This window comes from Lissotriton vulgaris, chromosome 2_1, assembly GCF_964263255.1.
Source record: "Lissotriton vulgaris chromosome 2_1, aLisVul1.2, whole genome shotgun sequence".
NCBI classification, from domain to species: domain Eukaryota; kingdom Metazoa; phylum Chordata; class Amphibia; order Caudata; family Salamandridae; genus Lissotriton; species Lissotriton vulgaris.
The window spans coordinates 403,726,122-403,747,875 of NC_141687.1; positions in this window are offsets into that span (position 1 = coordinate 403,726,122).

Below are 21,754 nucleotides of genomic sequence, written 5' to 3' on the forward strand. Positions count from 1 at the left end.
CCACTTGTTTGCAACCATAAAAAGTACATAATTTTAAAAAACTTTTTTTAAAAAGCAATCAATATCTTCTAAAGTAAAAAGAGAAAAAACATTTATAAAATGAGAAGACAGTATAAAACTAAACTAAAAAGATTCTAATGTAAAACAACGAAAAAATAACTTTTCAGGCATAAGCTTGACGTATCTTGATAGTAGCTTTTTAAAAGGTAGCTATACACTTAGCAGCATGTACTGAGTCCAAGAGCTGCAGGAAAAGAAATGCAGGATAGCAGCACCTAAGACCGCTTGAGCGGAGAAGAGGACGGATCCATGTGTTTCGTGGTAGTTTATAATATTTGCAAAAAAAAATAATATGGATTGTTGATTGGTTGAATAGTCCGTCGCATGGGCAATTCATGAGAGTACTTGACCAGTTTTGGGCTTTTGGGAAGGAAATCAAACGAAAAAAGATGTTGAACCGGAATCTTGTCAGTAGGTATTTCTCATGGTTGGACAGGTAATAGTTTAGATAGGGTTGAATTCCTTTGACAGATTGAGTTGCACAGATTTGGGAGTTCAAAGGTTTTACGATCTCCGATTGGTTGCGCAGTTCTCTTAGATGATCCAGGCATAATTTTTTTAGGTCTTTTTTTGAGATGTCCTCCACACTGGATGGTTCGTCAAAATAAGAGCTGCGACCGAGATCCTTATAGAAGTTTCCTACATAGACTAACCAGGGAATCCTACGCCAGTTGGTTAAGGCCATGCAGTCTGTAATCAAGGAGCGTGTTAGATGACATTCAGGTTTGGTCCATATGCGTTGCCATAGTAGGATGGGTTTGATGCGTATTGTATCAGTAATATATTCCATACCAAGCTCATTATGAGTGGCGAAGTTCGGGGCACTTTGTGGGAGGGCCAGCAGGTATTTAACGAACCTGTTCTTTATTTTTTGGATAGAGTCTACAGGACTATAAACCCAGACACCTGCTCCATAGGTGGCCACACTGTGGCATTTTGCATAGTAGATTTTCAGGAGTTCAGAAGGAGCAGGCTTGCCCAACTTTCTTGAAAAGGTGACCAAGGCTGATGTTGCTCGTTGGAATAAGAGTTTTCTGCTGGCCGTGGCGTGGCGCCAGCTCAAAGAGTCATCCACCATAATGCCCAGATATGGGTAAGCAGAAGTTTTTTCCAACTTTGTTTTTTCCACCAGTATTGATTTAGAACTCTTAACCCTAGGACCAATGTGCATGGTGAATGTCTTTTTTATATTGATTTTAAGGCCAAGAGAACTCATAAAGGAGGAGTATTTGTTAAGTTGCTTTTGGAGTTGATTCAGTGTGCGCGCTATAATGACCGAGTCATCTGCATATAACAGTGTTGTTATGGGTCGATGGTTAATCTGGGGTAGGTCCTGGCTTCCCTCCAGCATAGTCTGCTCTAGTCCGTTGGTGTATAGATTAAACAGGAAGGGAGCCAGTACACATCCCTGTCTTACCCCTTTTCCTATAGCGAAAGAGGGAGAGAGCTCACCGTTGACTCCAAATCTGACGCATGCCGTGGCGTCAGAGTAAAGTTTGCGTAGAAAGCCTATAAGGGCGGGATCCACCCCAAGGTCGCCAAGGATATCCCAAAGTTTGGAATGCTGGACACAGTCAAATGCTGCACTAAGGTCAACATACACAAGGAAGATGTTACCTCCTTTTGCACCCACGTATTTTCCAATCAAGAGGGCGAGGTTCAAGGCCTGCTCCACGGTCCCCAGACCCTTCTGGAATCCGTATTGCAGGTCGGTCATGATGTTGTTTTCTTGGGCCCATGATTGTAATCGGTCCAAAACTACCCGACCCGCGACATTACCCATGGAGTCCAGAAGGGAAATAGGCCTGTAGCACGCCGGATCATTACGATCGCCTTTCTTATAGATGGGGAGCAGAATGGACGTTGACCATGACTCCAACAGCCCTATTGAAGAAGCTGCGGCTAGGACCTGGGTAAGAAATGGTGACCAAAGTTCAAAGTTGTGGAGAAAAAAGTCCAATGGAACACCGTCAGGCCCGGGAGCTTTTCCAGGTTTCGACGCCTTGAGGGCTTTAATAACCTCCTCATGATTGAAGTGGATGTTAATTGGGTAGGTATTCTTCTCCAAGTTATTGTCTCCACTATGTTTTTCCCCTGGCGAGTCTGTGGAGAAATTCCCAAAGATTTTGGAAAAATGAGCGATCCATTCAGCAGCCGTGACTGCGACATCTAAATGCTGTCCCTTAGATGTATCAGCCAGAAAGGGAGATCTAATGACTTGCCAGAAGAGGATGCTATCTTTACGTTGACAGCTGTCATGCAGCTGTACCCATAGCATTTTCTTGATTTCTCTCCTGCGTTCCTGTCTGGCTATGTTATAGAGTTTCCTTAGATTGGAAATTTCTGAGGTATCTCTCGTAGGTCTATGGAGGGCTTCTTTTAAGTTTGAGAGGGCCTTACAACAGTCTGCATTGAACCATCTCTCAGAAGGAGACTTGTTGTTCCTGTGTTTGCCAGAGAACTCTTGTCCAATTACTTTCAAAATATTCTGGAAGTTGGTGATAATTGTTTGGGGAGAGGAGTCAGCTAATAAACATTCCAGTACCCGAGGGTCTAGTTTTTTCAAGAACTCTCTCCGTAACTACACCTGGATCTACTTTGGCCCATTTGACCGTGTAACCGTTCAGTTTGTTCATAGTTATAGAGTTTTGTTTTAAGTGACTAGAGGTAATAGAATGCAGTTTTACTTTTTCTGGCTTTAATCTTACGCTAATGGGAAAATGGTCGCTACTCACGTCAGTTCCAGTAGAGAAGCCTGCCACTTGTCCCTTTAGAGTCTGAGAAGTCATAATAAAGTCAATAATGGCTGAGGACCCCCTACCATGAAATGTTGGTGAAAAGTCTATTTGGGGTTCTACTAGTTCATTTACGAAATCAAACTCTAGGGAAAAAAGGCACTCATTTAAATTATTACCGCTGGTGGAATGTGCAAAGTGGGGTAAAGGGCTACCATGTTCGTCCTGTAGACCGCAGTTACCATTTTTATAATTTGTGCATAGTGTGTGGTTAAAATCACCACCCCAGATTGTATATACAGGGGATGTGAAAGGGTCATTTTGCAAGGATTCTAAAAAAGTGGTAATTTCATTTAGAATTTTTATACATTCCGTTGTGTCTAAATTATTGTAATAATTAATCTTGATATAGGTACTGTTTTTGTTAAAATTTAATTGTAGAATTTGATAGTTCGGAGATTCTATGGATAAAGAGGGCAAGGTGTTAGCAACGTAAACCACCAGTCCTCCCTTTGGTCTACCCATAGCTCCTTGAGCTGCCGGTACAAAGAAAGTTTTGTAGCCCGCTAAATGGATTGTGGTAACTGACCATGTCTCCTGGAGACAGATTATCTGGTGTTCCCTCACCGTATTGAGCCACGGTTGCAATAATATCTTGGCACGTAGACCCGCAACATTCCAGTATATAATCGAGAAGCTCAGGTCTGTGGTGCTCAAGTGGTCATTTGATTGAAAGGGTGGCTGGGGATCGGGAAATCGCAGAGATAAACACAATAATGGGGTCGCAGTGGTCTTTTTGGTCTGAGATGAGTCTCTGTTCGAAGGAGAATTTATTGTTTTTGCTCCAATAGCGAGCTCCTGAGGACTAATCATGTTTGTAGTTAAGATGGGATGAGGGGAATCTACGACAAGACCCGTCTTATTACTGTTTGTGTCTGTAAGAACTTGAAAATTTGTCTGATTTGGTTTTAAATTAGGACTTACAGGAAAACCAGGAGTTTTTAAAGGATGGGTCGTGGTTTTTATGTTCACTAATGGTCAGTCTACCATTTCCAAACAGTCTTATCTATTCCCAGTTGGAAAACCCTGCCAACCTTCTGCTATAGAGTAGGGCCTGCCAGGATTCCAAAATTGGGACTGCCAGTCTCTATTCCTATTTCTATTTCTATAGTTGTGGCTGTGGCCGTAGGCCACCTGGTTCCAGTGCTCTTCCTGTGGGTGTTGCCAGTTTGAGGTAGGAAAATATTGGTAAGTGTTCACTGGGGGGTAAAAAAAGGAAAGGTGTTGGGCATCAATACTACCTTTTTTTCCCAATAACGGCCAGGAGCAGATATGTTCGACCGTTGTTGAATCATCACATTTTACTATGATGCAATCGCCCTGAATTGATTTGCATTCATCCCCTATCCAGACTACTCTGCGGACTGTAGAGATCCTACCGACATGCCATGGCTCTAATGGTCTATTTGAACTTAGCCACTGCAGGACCTTATTTTTAAGTGACCATGCAGATTCAACTATGCCCTCAGATAGTTCGGGCACTCCTGTAAGGATTACCGTATAGGGGATGCCTCGGGTGGGAGATGTACTGGACGCCTTGGTCGCACTCCCTTTTTTAGTCAAGTCAAGTCAAGTCATAAAATTTATATAGCGCACTACATACCCAGAGGGTCTCAAGGCGCTTAGGGAGGGGAGGAGGATTACTTGTCAAATATCCACGTTTTAAGTTGCTTTCTGAATGCTAGGTGGTTCTGGGTAAGGCGAAGGTAAGTGGGAAGTGAGTTCCATGTTTTAGCCGCCAGGTATGAGAAGGATCGACCTCCCATGGTGGTCTTGTTGATGCGAGGTACAGTGGCGAGGGCTTGGCTGGAGGATCGTAGTTGGCGGGGGGGTGTAGAAGGACAGTCGTGAGTTGAGGCATTCTGGTCCGATTTCGTAGAGTGCCTTGTGTGCATGGGTCAGAAGTCGGAAAGTGATCCTCTTATTGACGGGTAGCCAGTGGAGGTTTTTCAGGTGACCAGAGATGTGTTCGTTACGCGGGATGTCCAATATGATCCTGGCTGAGGCGTTTTGGATTCGTTGGAGTTTTTTCTGGAGTTTAGCGGTAGTACCTGCGTAGAGGGTGTTTCCGTAGTCCAGTCGGCTCGTGACCAGAGCATGGGTGACTGTTTTTCTGGTTTCGGTGGGGATCCAGCGAAATGTTTTTTTGAGCATGCGAAGAATGTTGAAGCAGGATGAGGAGACGGCGCTGACTTGTCTGTTCATTGAAAGTGAAGAATCCAGGATAACGCCTAGGTTCCGTGCGTGGTCTGTCGGGATGGGTGCTTTTCCAAGGGCTTCCGGCCACCAAGAGTCGTCCCATGCAGAGGGGGATGTACCTAAGATGAGGACTTCTGTTTTATCTGATTTCAGTTTCAGACGGCTGTGTTTCATCCATTCGGCAACTTCTTTCATCCCTTCGTGTAGGTTAGTTTTGGCGGTGCTGGGGTCATTGGTGAGAGAGAGGATCAGTTGAGTGTCATCCGCGTAAGGGATGATGTTGAGGTTGTGTTGGCGGGCGATGGCCGCGAGGGGGCTCATGTATACGTTGAAGAGGGTTGGACTGAGTGAGGATCCTTGTGGTACGCCACAGATGGCTTCAGTGGCCTCGGACTTGAATGGTGGGAGGCGGACTCTCTGGGTTCTTCCGGTGAGGAACGAGGTGATCCATTCAAGTGCTTTTCCTTGTATTCCGATGTTTCTGAGGCGTTGTAAAAGGGTGCTGTGGCAGACTGTGTCGAAGGCTGCAGAGAGGTCGAGGAGGATGAGGGCGACTGTGTCTCCATTGTCCAGTAGAGTTCGAATGTCGTCTGTTGCTGCGATGAGGGCGGTCTCAGTGCTGTGTTTTGCTCGGAAGCCAGACTGTGAGGAGTCGAGGGATTTGTTGGCTTCGAGGAAGGCGGCGAGCTGGTTGTTGACAGCTTTCTCGATGACTTTGGCCGGGAAAGGAAGGAGCGAGATGGGGCGGTAATTTTTGAGTTCGGTGGGGTCCGCTGTGGGTTTTTTCAGAAGGGCGGTGAGTTCAGCGTGTTTCCAGCTTTCCGGGAAGGTGGCGGAGTTGAAGGAGCAGTTGATGACGTCTCGGAGGTGCGGTGCTATGACGGAGTTTGCTTTGTTGAAGATGTGGTGAGGACATGGGTCTGTGGGGGATCCTGAGTGGATGGAGTTCATCAGGCGGATGGTGTCCTCAGTGGAGATTGGGTTCCAGTCGTTAAGGGTGTTCAAGGGGGGAGGATGTTCAGCATATGGTTGGGTGAGTTGGTCTCCGGGTTGGTTGTCGAAGCTGTTGTGGATGTCTGCAATTTTGTTGTGGAAGAATAAAGCCAGGGAGTCGCAGAGGGCTTGAGAGGGGGTGATGTCGTTGGAGTTGGCCGAGGGATTGGTAAATTCCTTGACGATGTTGAAAAGTTCCTTGCTGTTGTGGGCGTTGTTGTCTAGTCGATCTTTGAATGCTGTTTTTTTGGGCTTTCGGATTAGTTGGTGGTGTATGCGGGTGGCGTTTTTGAAGGCTTCCTTGGTGCTGGTGGTTGGGTCTTTTTTCCAGGCTTTCTCAAGGGAGCGGCACAGTTTCTTGGACTTCTTAAGATCATCGTTGAACCATGATGCCTTCTTGTTGCCAGGTTTGCTTTGACGTTTTTTCGGTGGTGCTAGGATGTCGGCGCTGTTGGATAGCCATAGGGTGAAGTTGGTGGCGGCTTGGTCTGGGTTAGAAGAGTGGGCTGGGGTGTTTAGAAGGAGCGATGAGGAGATCTGGTCGATGGTGATTTTGTTCCAGTTTCTTTGCAGAGTTGGTTGGGGGTGGTTGATGAGTTTAGGCTTGTTGTAGGTAAAGTGGACGCAGCTGTGGTCAGTCCAAAGGAGAGCCGTGGTGTGGCTGAAGGAGACGTGGTTGCTGGAGGTGAAGATAGGGTCGAGAGTATGACCTGCTATGTGGGTGGGGGAAGTGACCAGTTGTTTAAGTCCGAGGTTGGCGAGGTTTTCCAAGAGGGTGGTGGTGTTGCGGTCGTTGTTCTTTTCAAGGTGAAAGTTGAGGTCTCCCAGAAGGATGTAATCTTTGGAGGGGAGCGCGTGTGGAGTGATGAAGTCCGTGATGTCTTCACTGAATTTTGCGCGGGGTCCTGGTGGTCTATAGAGGAGGGTGCCTCTGAGTGTGGTCTTGGGGTCGATGTGGATCTGGAAGTGAAGGTGTTCAGAGTTGGCGAGATTGGCGTCAGAGCTGGTTGAGATGTGGATTGATTTTTTATGGACGATAGCGATTCCTCCTCCTGTGTGGCCGGTACGGTCCTTGCGAATGATCTTATAGTCTTCAGGGATGGCAATGGTGATGTCTGGGGCGGAGGAAGCGTTCATCCATGTTTCCGTTAGGAAGGCGACGTCCGGAGAGGTGGTGTCTAGTAGATTCCATAGGTCAATGGCGTGCCTGTGGACCGATCGGGTGTTGAGCAAGATGCATTGTAGGTGGTTGGGGTCGGGAGTCTGTGGAGTCGTCGCAGCGGAGATGTTGTCGGTGCCGATGAATTTGCAAGAGTCGCAAGAGAAAGGTCCATGGGTGTGTCCAGGAGCGGCTTGGACGGAGGTGGGGGCGCGACCGGGGTTAAGGGCTAGGAGGGTGGCGGCATCGTAGGTAATGCGGGAGGGCTGGGCAGCGCGAGGGGCAGGGGGTCTGGCGCTGGGCGCAGTCCAGGCGCGGACGGGCGTAGACAGGCTTACCTTTGGCGCACCTTCGGCGCGAACTGGGCGCGGTCGCTGCGCGTGAACGCTGCGCGCGGGAACTCCTGTCATATATGGATGGTGGAGGGGGAGGGGCGAGGGCGTCTCAGCTGGGAGGCGGGCGGGCTACAGATGACCACAACAACAACACACACAAAATGGAGGCGGCGGGGGGAGCACAGCGGAAACGCGCAGAAACAGAAAAAGCGGCGATTTTTAAATCAAAAGTGCAAAATTATCAGAGCGGCAACCAGGCACACAGCAGGCAGCAATAATTAGGCAGATATCAACAAAGCAGTGCAGCAACGATACCGAGTGACACAGGAGGACACTGGGGAGCGACCACTCAGCCCAAGGGAGAGGAGCGAGTCACAGCGCTTTCCGGTGGTGGAGCGCTGTTCTGGTCAGTGGGAGGGCGTCTCAGCTGGGAGGCGGGGCGGGCTACAGATGACCACAACAACAACACACACAAAATGGAGGCGGAGGGGGGAGCACAGCGGAAACGCGCAGAAACAGAAAAAGCGGCGATTTTTAAATCAAAAGTGCAAAATTATCAGAGCGGCAACCAGGCACACAGCAGGCAGCAATAATTAGGCAGATATCAACAAAGCAGTGCAGCAACGATACCGAGTGACACAGGAGGACACTGGGGAGCGACCACTCAGCCCAAGGGAGAGGAGCGAGTCACGGCGCTTTCCGGTGGTGGAGCGCTGTTCTGGTCAGTGGGAGGGCGTCTCAGCTGGGAGGCGGGGCGGGCTACAGATGACCACAACAACAACACACACAAAATGGAGGCGGAGGGGGGAGCACAGCGGAAACGCGCAGAAACAGAAAAAGCGGCGATTTTTAAATCAAAAGTGCAAAATTATCAGAGCGGCAACCAGGCACACAGCAGGCAGCAATAATTAGGCAGATATCAACAAAGCAGTGCAGCAACGATACCGAGTGACACAGGAGGACACTGGGGAGCGACCACTCAGCCCAAGGGAGAGGAGCGAGTCACCGAGGGTTTTTAATCCACCAATTTAGATGATGAGGGTGTCTGATTGTTATTTGTCGGTTGAATGTTGTTTTTCACAAGGCCTAAGGGGACTTGGGGCGGAGCAGTGGACGTTGTAGTCTTTGGTACACCAGCCGTTGGTTTGGACTGTTGTTGAACTACGGGGGTAGTGTGTTTTGATTTCATTGGGGGTGAGGTGGCCAGTGCGGGCTGTTTGCTGTCAGCATTGGTTTGCTCACTATGGGGAGTTTTTGTTGGGTGATTGGGTTTTCCCTTCCTTTGTTTGGGTGGGTGTGAACTGGGTGCGGTTGATCGCATACGTGATAGGATTACTATCTGATTTTCTAGATGTCTCATACTAGTTTCCAAAGGTTTCAGATGTCGTATAAAAAGCTCTCTGATGGTGGTTAGTATTTGCGCAGTGGAATTGCAAACTCTACAAGTGCCCCCTAACTGAGTAACTTTTGGTGAATTTCCAGGCAGTGTCTCTACATTGGTAATAATCACTGCGGAGTTAGTATTTGGTGTATTTATGATTGGTTGTGTGAGTTGCATGGGCTGATCCCTCCCAAGTTCCAAGGGGGTATCGGGGACTGCTATGTTTCCACATAAGTTGCTATTTCCCCGTTTAGGTATGGCGCCTTCCCTCGCCCCACGGAGCTGTTTATCTAGAGTTGTTTCCAACGTACCCAGAGATTGACATAGTTCAAGGTCTGGGGTGTTTTCCAGATCTACCGACGAAAAAGAGTCAGGCTCAGATTGAGTAGCAGATAAGTCCACTGAGCAGGGCACCGTGTGGATAACTGCAGTCGCAACAGATGGTGACAATATGGAGATGGTAGGGACTTGTATCATAGGAGAGGCTGCTGTGGCCAGAAGGCCCATCGAGGAGCGTTTTGCATTGGCAAGATCTAGCGATACTCTTCGCTCCAGGATAGAAATACTCTGGTCAATAACCTCGTTTGTTCGGGTGATGAATTGGTCTATTGGGCCAGTGAGCTGGGCTACACTTAGTGCAGACTTGGTTTTACTTCTAGATCCACGGGTCATGTTGCAGTGGTCAGGAAAGCTAACAGCAACAGCCACAGATCTGATGGTTGTGATAACGAGATCAAAAGGGGGTGACCCGGTCCGGTCCTCTCCGGTCACTAACGGGCAACAACGGGCCCGCCCTTGGCCCGGGCTTCGCCTGGCGTCCCGCGAGACGGGTCCGATGCTGATTTTACGCACCACCTGGCGCTCCCTGATGATGCTGGACCCCAGCAAGGGCTTATGGGTGTTGTAGTTTTAGTCTATCTATAACAAAAGTAGAGAGTAAGGAATTTCGTCCAAAGGGGCTGGACGGGGAATACTCCTGATCCCCTGATCAAGGAATTATTACAAACAGCTGGAGGAGTACCACCCGATGAGAGAAGAGAAGGCTCTTTTCCTGACAAGGAAACACTGTTCCTTTGTTAGTAAACCCCTCACTCACCACCTAGTGGTGACTTGCTTCATCATCGGGGCCCACCCAAGTGGCCTAGCGTCACTTGGGTGTGCTTCAACACCTGGTTTACAGTGGAGAAGGTAGTGAAGTGTGGGGTGCAAAAAAACAGTGTGAATGTTAAAATTGTCCTGGTTAACACTTCAGTATTAGCTTTAATAAAAAGGTAACTGGACAAAGTTTAAAACGTATGGTGAGATACTGGCAGGGGAGTTACGGCCTGTGTATCTCTGCTATGTGTTGGTCGACATGTTTCTACCTTATGGGGTAATCCCCGGTATTCCTCAGGACCAAAAAAAAGGAAGTGGGAGGTGTGGGTCCCCTAAAAGACGCACCCTGTCCTAATTCCTTGGTCTTCCAGAAGATAAAACTGTATCTCTGGGAATTCACTCCTAAGGTTTAGGAGATGAACAAAAAACCTAGGGAAGGAAAAAGAAGTAGAGGAAGTAATTACTATCCTGTTACGAAGTGTAGTGTTTTTGGTGAAAAACGTCGTGCAGGTTGTCCTTTCGTTCCACGGTGGTGAATGGAAAAGGTGCCTTCTCAAGTAGAGGGCGTGTCTACTTATGGGGTGGGAGCATGCTCATTTTTGTGAGAGTGCGCTGTGGTATTTGTATACCTATGGACGAGTCTATAGTTGAGGCATGAGTGTCCTTAGTGCGTGCCTAGGTCAGCATGCTTTAATGAGGAAAGAATTTAGCGCGGTGCTTATAATATTGACAGCGTGAATTGTACTGCGCTTAAAACAATGCCATACATTCGGTAAAAGGATTGCAAATATATCCTACTGTGGATGCGTGGTGAACAAAAGACATACAAGACTCTCACAAACATAAAACATATAGAGAGGCACGGAGCTGGACTCGACAGAGTCAGGGCTTACTTCAGTAATGCTCGTGATGGACTTCATCGAGCTGGGGGTAGGCACTTCACGTCTGCCAACGTATTCTATGTGGAGAAGTATGGATTCGATTAATCTCAACATGAGTAGATCTAATGGGCGTGAGCTGGGGTGTTCAAGGAATTTGTTCAGCCCCAGGGGAGGGAAAAACTACTTACAGTTCGTCGTGAAGCGCAATGGCAAGTAGCCTACATCTACCGTCCGCCGCTCGGTTGGGAATGAGTGAGCGAGCGCGGAGTAGATATCTCTGGGAAACCCGCTTCCGGGGTAGGTCACGTGACACTACGGGAGCCGGTGGGCGGGAGGTTGTCAGGGTGATCTAGGGACGCTGCGCATGCGTGATGGCTTAAGGTCTGCGCATGCGTCGGGTTGTAGTTTTAGCCCCTCGCCGGTCTCCTCTTGGCGGCCCCGCTCTTGGTGGAATCACGAGCGGCCGGGCAGCTGGAGACTGGCGGGCGGGTCCAGGCAGTAGCGAAGATTTAGGTAGCAGGGTTTTTTGGCCAGAAATTGTGAATGCAGCAGGTAGGGCAGAAAGCGGTTCTGAGAAGGATCGCCCGCTCGATGGCGCCGATGCTGATTTTAAGCGCCACCTGGCGCTCCCTGATGACGCTGGACCCCAGCAAGGGCTTATGGGTGATGTAGTTTTAGCCCCTCGCCGGTCTCCTCTTGGCGGCCCCGCTCTTGGTGGAATCACGAGCGGCCGGGCAGCTGGAGACTGGCGGGCGGGTCCAGGCAGTAGCGAAGATTTAGGCAGCAGGGTTTTGGCCAGAAATTGTGAATGCAGCAGGTAGGGCAGAAAGCGGTTCTAAGAAGGATCGCCCACTCGATGGCGCCGATGCTGATTTTAAGCGCCACCTGGCGCTCCCTGATGACGCTGGACCCCAGCAAGGGCTTATGGGTGTTGTAGTTTTAGCCCCTCGCCGGTCTCCTCTTGGCGGCCCCGCTCTTGGTGGAATCACGAGCGGCCGGGCAGCTGGAGACTGGCGGGCGGGTCCAGGCAGTAGCGAAGATTTAGGCAGCAGGGTTTTGGCCAGAAATTGTGAATGCAGCAGGTAGGGCAGAAAGCGGTTCTGAGAAGGATCGCCCGCTCGATGGTGCCGATGCTGATTTTAAGCGCCACCTGGTGCTCCCTGATGACGCTGGACCCCAGCAAGGGCTTATGGGTGATGTAGTTTTAGCCCCTCGCCGGTCTCCTCTTGGCGGCCCCGCTCTTGGTGGAATCACGACCGGCCGGGCAGCTGGAGACTGGCGGGCGGGTCCAGGCAGTAGCGAAGATTTAGGCAGCAGGGTTTTGGCCAGAAATTGTGAATGCAGCAGGTAGGGCAGAAAGCGGTTCTGAGAAGGATCGCCCGCTCGATGGCGCCGATGCTGATTTTAAGTGCCACCTGGCGCTCCCTGATGACGCTGGACCCCAGCAAGGGCTTATGGGTGTTGTAGTTTTAGCCCCTCGCCGGTCTCCTCTTGGCGGCCCCGCTCTTGGTGGAATCACGAGCGGCCGGGCAGCTGGAGACTGGCGGGCGGGTCCAGGCAGTAGCGAAGATTTAGGCAGCAGGGTTTTGGCCAGAAATTGTGAATGCAGCAGGTAGGGCAAAAAGCGGTTCTGAGATTGATGTTATAATCTTCCAATTTTTGTTGATTATCTTTTTCACCTGATTTGTGACAGGACTATAGGTAGTAACACACGTTGTTCTATCATCTTCTGTCTTGGGGTGTGTTTCTAGTAGTGCTTCCCTTGATTGATGGCGTGCTCGTTTTTTGCAAGAGTAAATCCCCTTTCTTGGGTACTCTCGGGCCGTGAGTTTTTCACATAGATCCTCGGCTTGGTTCTTGTAATCACGTATTGAGCTGCATTTCCTTCTCAGGCGGAGGAACAGGCTGTACGGAAGATTCTCTCGTAATCGACGAGGGTGGAAGCTTTTAAAAGATAATAAGCTGTTCTTGGCTGTGGATTTGAAAAAAGTCCTGGTTTGTAACGTATTGTTTTCTGCGAACAAGGTTATATCCAGGAAGTCTAAGGTTTTCTCATTGGCAACGTATGTAAATTTCAGACAATCATCTTGGTTATTCAACCAGCAGTGGAAGTTCTTCAAAGTCTCAAGGTTACCTTTCCAAATGAGGAGGATGTCATCTATATACCTCTTCCAAAAAATAATTTGTTTGAGAAAGGGTGTGTTACTGTTGTGAACATAGATGTTTTCAAAAGTACTTACATAAAGACCCGCCACACTAGGGGCAAATGTACTGCCCATGGAAGTTCCATGACGTTGGATGAAGAGGGTGTCTTTGTACTGGAAGAAGTTTTCCGTTAAGGCCAGTCGGCAACATTCGAGGACGAAATGTCTGGGTGTTTTGTGAGGCCATTCCATTCCAAAAAGTATGGTTTCTAAAATATCTAGAGTTTTTTGTTGTGGTAGGCTCGTGTAGAGACTCTCTACATCGAGTCCTACTAGGAGCATTGTATCTTCTGAGTATTCAAAATTGGTCAACATATTTAGGAGATCTCTTGTGTCTTTTAGGTACGTCGGTGTTCTTTATACTATGGATCTTAGATATTGGTCGGCAAATTCTGAGAGGGGTTCTAAGATTGAGTTTATCCCAGAAACAATTGGCCTCCCTGGAGGCGGTATCCTTCCTTTATGTCTTTTTGAAAGTGAATACAAGTACGGTATTACTGGTGATTTCGTTTCTAGATAATCCGCCTCTTTTTTGGATAGCCAGTTGTTGGCTTCTGCCTCTTCGATCATTAGAGATATTGTTCTCTGTAGGCGTGCCGTAGGGTCCGTTGTTATGACTTCATAGAATTTGGTGTCTAAAAGTAGATCTAGGCATTGTTTGTCATATCCTTCAGTGGATAATATGACTATTCATCCCCCTTATCCGCTGGTTTTATTACGATCTCTTTGTCGTTCCTGAGTTCGGTAAGGGCCAGTCGTTCTGCCTTCGTGATGTTTTGGAAAGGTTTTTGAAGTTGTTGATTTAGGTCATCCAGATCTTTCATTATGGCCTGTTCGAAAGTACATATTTCAATCGGGACTTGTGAATTAAGAGGGCAGAAGTTGGACTTGTGTCTCAAGTTCGTATCTCCCTCTTGGGGCGATGGTAATTCATCTTTGAAAAAAGCCTTTAGTTTTAAAGTGTGACAGAAGTTGGCTAGTTCACATTTTGTTTTGAAAATGTCAGTCTTTGGGGTGGGTACATACCCTAGGCCTTTGTTTAGGACACTAATCTCGTTCTTCGTTAGGTTTTTGTTTGTCAAATTTACGACGAGGTCGTACACCATTTTGAAAAAACGAAAATCCTCAATACCCAGGATCCTTACAGAGAAAACATTAAGTCTTGGAAAAAGTACATAGATGACATCCTGGTCATATGGGAAGGTGACCAACAATCTGTGAACGATTTTGTAGTATGGCTTAACAATTAGAAGGCCTTCCTAAACTTCACAAGCTCTGTCTCCAACCACACGCTGGTCTTCCTGGATTTAAACATATACGCTGATGGAGGTAGGTTGAAAACAACCACCCATTTCAAACCAACATCCAGGAACTGTCTTTTACAGTTTGACAGTTTTCACCCACGCCATCTCAGAGAAAATTTACCTTATGGGCAATTCTTACGCCTAAGGCAAAACTGCACTGATGTGTCGGATTTCAGAGCACAGGCTTGTGATCTGAGGGAGAAACTAAAACTACGACAATATCCTGTAAAAATCATTGACAAAGCAATGAAAAGAGCAAAGAATAACAATAGAGAGGCTCTTTTGGAAGATAGGCAGAAGGAACCCACGGAAGGCAAACAACCAATCTGCGTGACGACTTACAACACCATGTCTAACGAAATCTCTAAGATCGTCAATAAACATTGGGGCATACTGACATGTGGCAAACTGGATTTGGAGAAACCCATGTTCGCTCACCGTAGGGGACGGAACCTCAGAGACATGTTAGTACATACAAGACCGAAACCCACACCTGTGGTCATTCAACCATCCATAGGAGTACAAGGCCACTTTCCATGTGGAAACTGTAGCAGCTGCCATCTAACACAAAAGAGCACCAGACTGTTGTTCCGGAACGGATCCACCTGGGAACAAAGAAGGATGACAAACTGTAACTCCAAAAACGTGGTCTATCTCATCATCTGCCCATGTGGCCTTGAATATGTGGGCATGACCACCAGGGCCATAAAAACACGCATGAACGAACACAAAAGCAACCTGCGCTGCAAGAAAAGCACAACAAAAATGGCTACGCACTACCTTACTAGCCAGCACTGTGTAAATGACCTAAAGTGGAAAGTTATTGAGCAGCTACCTTCGGAGATTGGCCTCTTCTAGAAGGAACAACGATGGGTGTTCCGTCTTGGGACACATATCACAGGTCTGAACGATGAAGTCCCGTGGGGACAACTTTCCCATTGAAACTTTCCCACTGAAAACCCTTTACAGGAAATTTTGCCTCTCAAACGACTGAGTATCCAATACAAGTCATTTGTACTAAAGGGGCTCAGATGCTATCCCTTTTTAACCAGAGAGAGATCGATAAAGCTTCATACTGTGGCTGATGGTGTAGATTGCAAGAAACTTCCTAACCGTTGTGCTCTAGTATCCATCCTTAGCTGTAACTCGCTACAATGATGATCCTATGTTCGCACGCGCTGAAAATTACACCTCCCTCAGTGCGTCTGCGCCGATGATCAACCGGCAGTCTACAAGCATGCGCTTTGGCTGACACAGTTACTTGTGCTCCCGGCTCCCGTCAACAAACAAAGCCCCGAGCTGTATGGACCACGATCGGACATGCCATACAAGGGCATGTAATTAACCTGTCAAATTCGGATTACCCATATATGGCCACACTTTCCTTTCCGCCCAACGGCATCAATCAAGGCCAGACAATTAAGATCCTGGGTATAAATAACAATCGCCCTTAGCTCTCCTCACTTCAGCGGAGCAACGTGTGGGATAAGACGGTGGATAGTACGTCCCGAACCCATGAGTATGAAGCAAAAAACAACCACATCCCAAACCAACTACGTAAGTGAGAAAGTATACTTACACCTGTACTACTTCTCATCACAGATTGCATAATAGCAACCCCCCAGATGTTCCTAATGCTCATGAAGCAAGCAAGCAAGCTTCAGAAGTATGACCATGACTTCCAGTATTTTCTAGTAATATGTGTATTCATGTTGTATGTTTTGTGAGTGTCATTTTTTTCACAGGGCTTATTCAAGCATATGGTATGGTTCCAGGTGACTGCACCTGTTTCAACTACCCGGTACATGGGTAACCATTCTCTTTTACTTTTATCCTTCTTTCTACAGGGCACATTATAGCCTTTATTATTTTTCAAATCTCCCCCTTTAAATGGAGTCCGAATAATATTAAATATCTAGGTCTACATTTTACAACTTCAATCTCAGAAACTGTAACGCTATGTATGAATAAGTGTATTCAAAAGATCTCAGATGTGACTGCTAAATGGCATCCTCTTTATCTGTCTTGGTAGGGGCGCTTAGACACTATAAAGATGATGTTATCGCCAATAGTTCTGTACACCATTTCCAACATCCCGGTTCCAATTACCACTAAACTACTTAAAAAAGTTAATTCAATCTTATCCTCCTTTTTGTGGGGTAACAAAAAAAAATAGAATGTCCCCGCTAAGATTAATTTGTCCTAAATCAGAGGGAGGAGTTAACTTCCCAGATTTCCATGCTTACCAGAAAGCGTTCCTATTGCGTCAAGCTTCTCTATGGCTGCTTGACTCTATAGATGATTGCCCTCTCTGGACATCAGTGGAACGCCTCTTTCTAACTCCTTACTCTTTCTTTGAGTACCTCTCCTTTTCTAGTAAACCACAATCCATTTCAACTCCCATAATAAAGCACACTTCCAAATTACTTGAGAGATCTTCACACTCCACTCATAATTCTAAACAATCTTTCTTAAACTCAACAATTTGGCATTATACAAATGTATTAATCCAAAATAAGCTTTTACTGGAAAACCTGGAGACAAAGAGTCATAATCTGGATCTATCAACTGTTCTCAGATTCACAATTTATGCCTTTTGATACGCTCAGGCAGTTAACTTGCCTACCTCCTTTATCAATGTCATGTAAATGTCATGTAAAATATTTATTAAGCGCAGCATTCACCAGCGGTTTCTTGGCGCTATGGAGGGCAGGGTACCAATGGGGGAGAGTGACCACCGTACCAAGGACTGGTGGACCTAGGGAGTAGTGAGAGCAATTCACAAAGGAAAGGCCTGTTTAAAAAGAAAGGTTTTGAGGTCTTTCCGAAAAGGAAGATAATGTGTTGCCAGTCTTAGGTGGTCCGGTAAAGAGTTCCAAAAGGTGGGTGCCAACGTAGAAAAGTTCGCCCCACCCCACTTCTTGCGCTTAAATCGGGGGACCACCAACAAAGACTGGGAAGAAGAGCGAAGCTCTCGGGTGGGGGTATACTCCCTGATCATGGAAGAAATGAAGGCGGGAGCCGAGCCCCGCCGTGAGTGAAAAACCATGCAACCCAACTTAAACAAGGCCCTCTCTTTAACAGGCAACCAATGGAGTGCCTTAAGAATAGGAGTGCAGTGATGCGAACGAGAAAGGCCATGAATAAGTCGGGCTGCCTGGTTTTGAACCAACTGAAGTTTCCGTAGACTATACGCTGGAATGCCATTATACAGGGCATTTGCGTAGTCCAGCCGGGAACCGACAAGAGCGGACATAATCAACTTAAGTGCCAAAGGAGAAAAAAAACGAGAAACAGTGCGAATTGTGCGAAGAGTGAGAAAGCAAGAAGAAACAACATGACTAACTTGTGAGTGAAGAGTGAGTTGATTATTGAGTTTAACACCTAATGTCTTGACTGAAGCAGAAGGAGAAGGAAGGGGCCCAAAAGAAGAAGGCCAAAATAGAGAGTTCCAGGGACTGGAGCAACCACCCGTGAGGACCAACTCGGTCTTGTCCGGGTTCAACTTTAGGTGGTTGTGGTTCATCCAGTCCCTGATAAAAACCATAACTGACTGAAAATTAGAAATAGAATGAGGAGAGGAAGAAAGATTAAAGATAAGCTGGAGGTCATCCGCATAGTTGAAAACGGTGACCTCCAGCTGCTGAAGAGCAAAAATCAAAGGACAGATATAGAGATTAAACAAGAGAGGGGAAAGAGAAGAACCCTGAGGGACACCACAAGTGACAGGTAATAAGGTAGCCGAAAAGTCTCCCAGCCGGACCGCCTCGGTGCGGTCCCTTAAAAAGGAGGAGAGCCAGACCAAGGCCGAGCCCCCAATTCCCGCCGCTCCGACACGGGACAGCAAGAATAAATATATTTTACTTAAAACATCTGTCCTGACCTCTCTCCCCCACCTTCCCATCACACTAAACACTCCCAAAAATCTAGAACCCTCTATCAGTCTTTGGACCTTGCTAATGACCACATCCAAGGCCTCTGTTATGTACAAACACCTACAAGGTAATGATAACAATAGACAGAAGACAAAAACCGAAGAAGCTTGGGAACATGATTTTACTACATGCTGGCCACTATTAACATGGAATGGCATGGATCTATGACAGAATTTCGACAGACAGAATTTCGACCTACACAAATATCGGCGTAATTATATCGATAGCAAAAATATCGACGCCCTATGTACAACATGGTAAGTACCAAAATATCGAAAAAAAAATATCGATGTTAAAAATAGTGTTGTAAAATATATCGATTTTTTTTGGATTTAAAATAACATAAAAAATACTGTAAATAATACTTATTAATTACTTAAACATATTTAAATATATGTAATAAATGTAAAAAAAATAATATTACATATTTAATTAAAAAATAATAATTAAAAATCATATATAATATATACTTACTTAACAATAATTACTATTCCCACTCCAGTGGGTGCAACAGTAGGGAAAACTGACCCTGAACACTAAAAATACCCCTTTACACAAAAACCTAAAACTGATCCTGAACCCTAAAAATACCCCTTTACCCAAAAACTGAAAACTGACCCTGTACCCTAAAAATACCCCTTTACCCAAGAACTGAAAACTGACCCTGAACCCAAAAAATACCCCTTTACCCAAAAACTGAAAACTGACCCTGAACCCTAAAAATGCCCCTTTACCCAAAAACTGAAAACTGACCCTGAACCCTAAAAATACCCCTTTACCCAAAAAATGAAAACTGACCCTGAACCCCAAAAATACCCCTTTACCCAAAAACTGAAAACTGACCCTGAACCCAAAAAATACCCCTTTACCCAAAAACTGAAAACTGACCCTGAACCCAAAAAATACCCCTTTACCCAAAAACTGAAAACTGACCCTGTACCCTAAAAATACCCCTTTACCCAAAAACTGAAAACTGACCCTGAATCCTAAAAATACCCCTCTACCCCAAAAACCAAAACTGACCCAGAACACTAAAAATACCCCTTTACCCAAAAACCCAAAACTGACCCTGAACCCTAAAAATACTCCTTTACCCAAAATTAATTAATATTACAATTAAATTACTTCCCACCCTATTCCCCTATAAACCCACAACCCGCTCCAGTAGTAAAACATATAATTTAGTTAAAAATATACATAAATTATCAATTAATTATTCTATTAATCAATTAAAATAATTCATTGCCAATTAATATTTAATAGCAAAATAAATGAATCATTAAAAAATAATTATTTCATTACAAATAAATTACTTCCCACCCTATTCCCCTATAAACCCACAACCCGCTCCAGTAGTAAAACACATAATTCACTTAAAAAAATACATAAATTATCAATTAATTAATCAATTAATCAATTAAAATAATTCATTGCCAATTAATATTGAATTGCAAAATAAATTAATCATTAAAAAATAATTATTCAATTACAAATAAATTACTTCCCACCCTATTCCCCTATAAACCCACAACCCGCTCCAGTAGTAAAACATATAATTTACTTAAAAATATACATAAATTATCAATTAATTAATCAATTAATCAATTAAAATAATTCATTGCCAATTAATATTTAATAGCAAAATAAATTAATCATTAAAAAATAATTATTTAATTACAAATAAATTACTTCCCACCCTATTCCCCTAAAAACCCACTACCCGCTCTGGTAGTAAAACATATTATTTACTTTTATATATTTTTTATTTATAAAAACATATTAAACACATATTATAACAATTAATTTAAATACTTAACTAAAATTTCTAACACATATTAGTAAATCGAAATTACTTACATCGATATATATGCTATCGATATAAGTAATTTCGATATTACTTACCTTAGGGTCGATATTCTGGCCATCGATATTCTGGACATCGATATTCTGTCCCATCGATATTAGCAACTCGATATAAGTGTAAGTCAAAATTAAAAAATCGATATTTTGACTGTTTACCGGAATGGCATATGGACCAAATTATGAAAGGCCTCCAGAGCAGCAAATATTACCCAAACAGTATTCTATGTATGTAATAACTGTTACTCACGCCAGCCATTCTATCTAAATGCTTCTCATCAACTCCAGATACATGTTGGACTTGCTCTTCTCAGACTGATTTGCATATGGCCATGTCTGAACTGGGGTGGTGTGGAATGCAAAAAAACGATGGATTTAGGCCCAGATCTCTGTACTGGGGTGAATGTATGACATTGTTCTGCATTCTGTCCATCAACTGTGGTTTTTGCATTTGTCACCCCGAGTGCGATGGGTATGCTCAGACATGAGTCCCATGCACTCCACACCACTGGATTCAAGCAAGCTGGGCTGAAGACGGCTGGAATGCCTGAAACAAGTCCTCGGAAGCTTGTTTCCGGTCCAGGGAAGGCATGACTTGGCAGTTCGGGCTGGACTATTCCCATGAGGCACAGGGTCAGGCTAATTTGCATATGGCCATGTCTGAACTGGGGTGGTGTGGGGTGCAAAAAAACGATGTATTTAGGCCCAGATCTCTGTACTGGGGTGAATGTATGACATTGTTCTGCATTCTTTCCATCACCTGTGGTTTTTGCAATAACCACAGGTTAGACACTGCTTTTGCATACCCTCCTCACATGGCCATCAAACCTGCTGACTTATGTTCGCCTGTCACAATCTTTATTGATACAAGTGCTAAACAATGTTCATTGCCACAACCCTTTCAACAGGAGCTTTCTAAACCACCTTAGATTCCCCAATTGTTCCATGAGTTTCTACTTTGTACCTAATTGACATGTGTATTTCATTTATTTCGCATTTTTATATCTCAACCTTACTTTATTAGTCTGATTCCTTTATTCTGTATGTAATGAGCTTGGAATGTAAAGATGTATTATTTTTATGGTACATTGTGTGTAAAAGTTATTTGAACTGAAAAAGCAATATCTCATTGCATCAGGGACATATTTTTTCTGAAGAAAGACTACTGCTTTGGGACAGGAACTGTCTTCCACTGCATTTTCCAAAGCTGATAGATTTCACCTGTTAAACCTAATAGCGTTGCCAATGTTTGTTATCCCCTAGGTCTTGAATTAATTTCCACATGCTTTAAAAAAAACTTTTGAAAATGGCTGCTGCGAATGTATGTGCATCCACAGTGACCATATCTGAATACACCTCATGCTTTAAATATGCAAGCAGCCATTGGGAGGAGGTGAAATGTTGTTTAATAAAGAGAAGGGGGGGTTAGCAGGGGGATAAGTGAAAGACAGAAAGGGACAGTAAACCGTTCCTCATATGCATTGTCATGCTAGGTCTGATAGCAGCATTTTAAGGATACCTGCCATGCAATGAAACCATGGTGAGACAGAAAC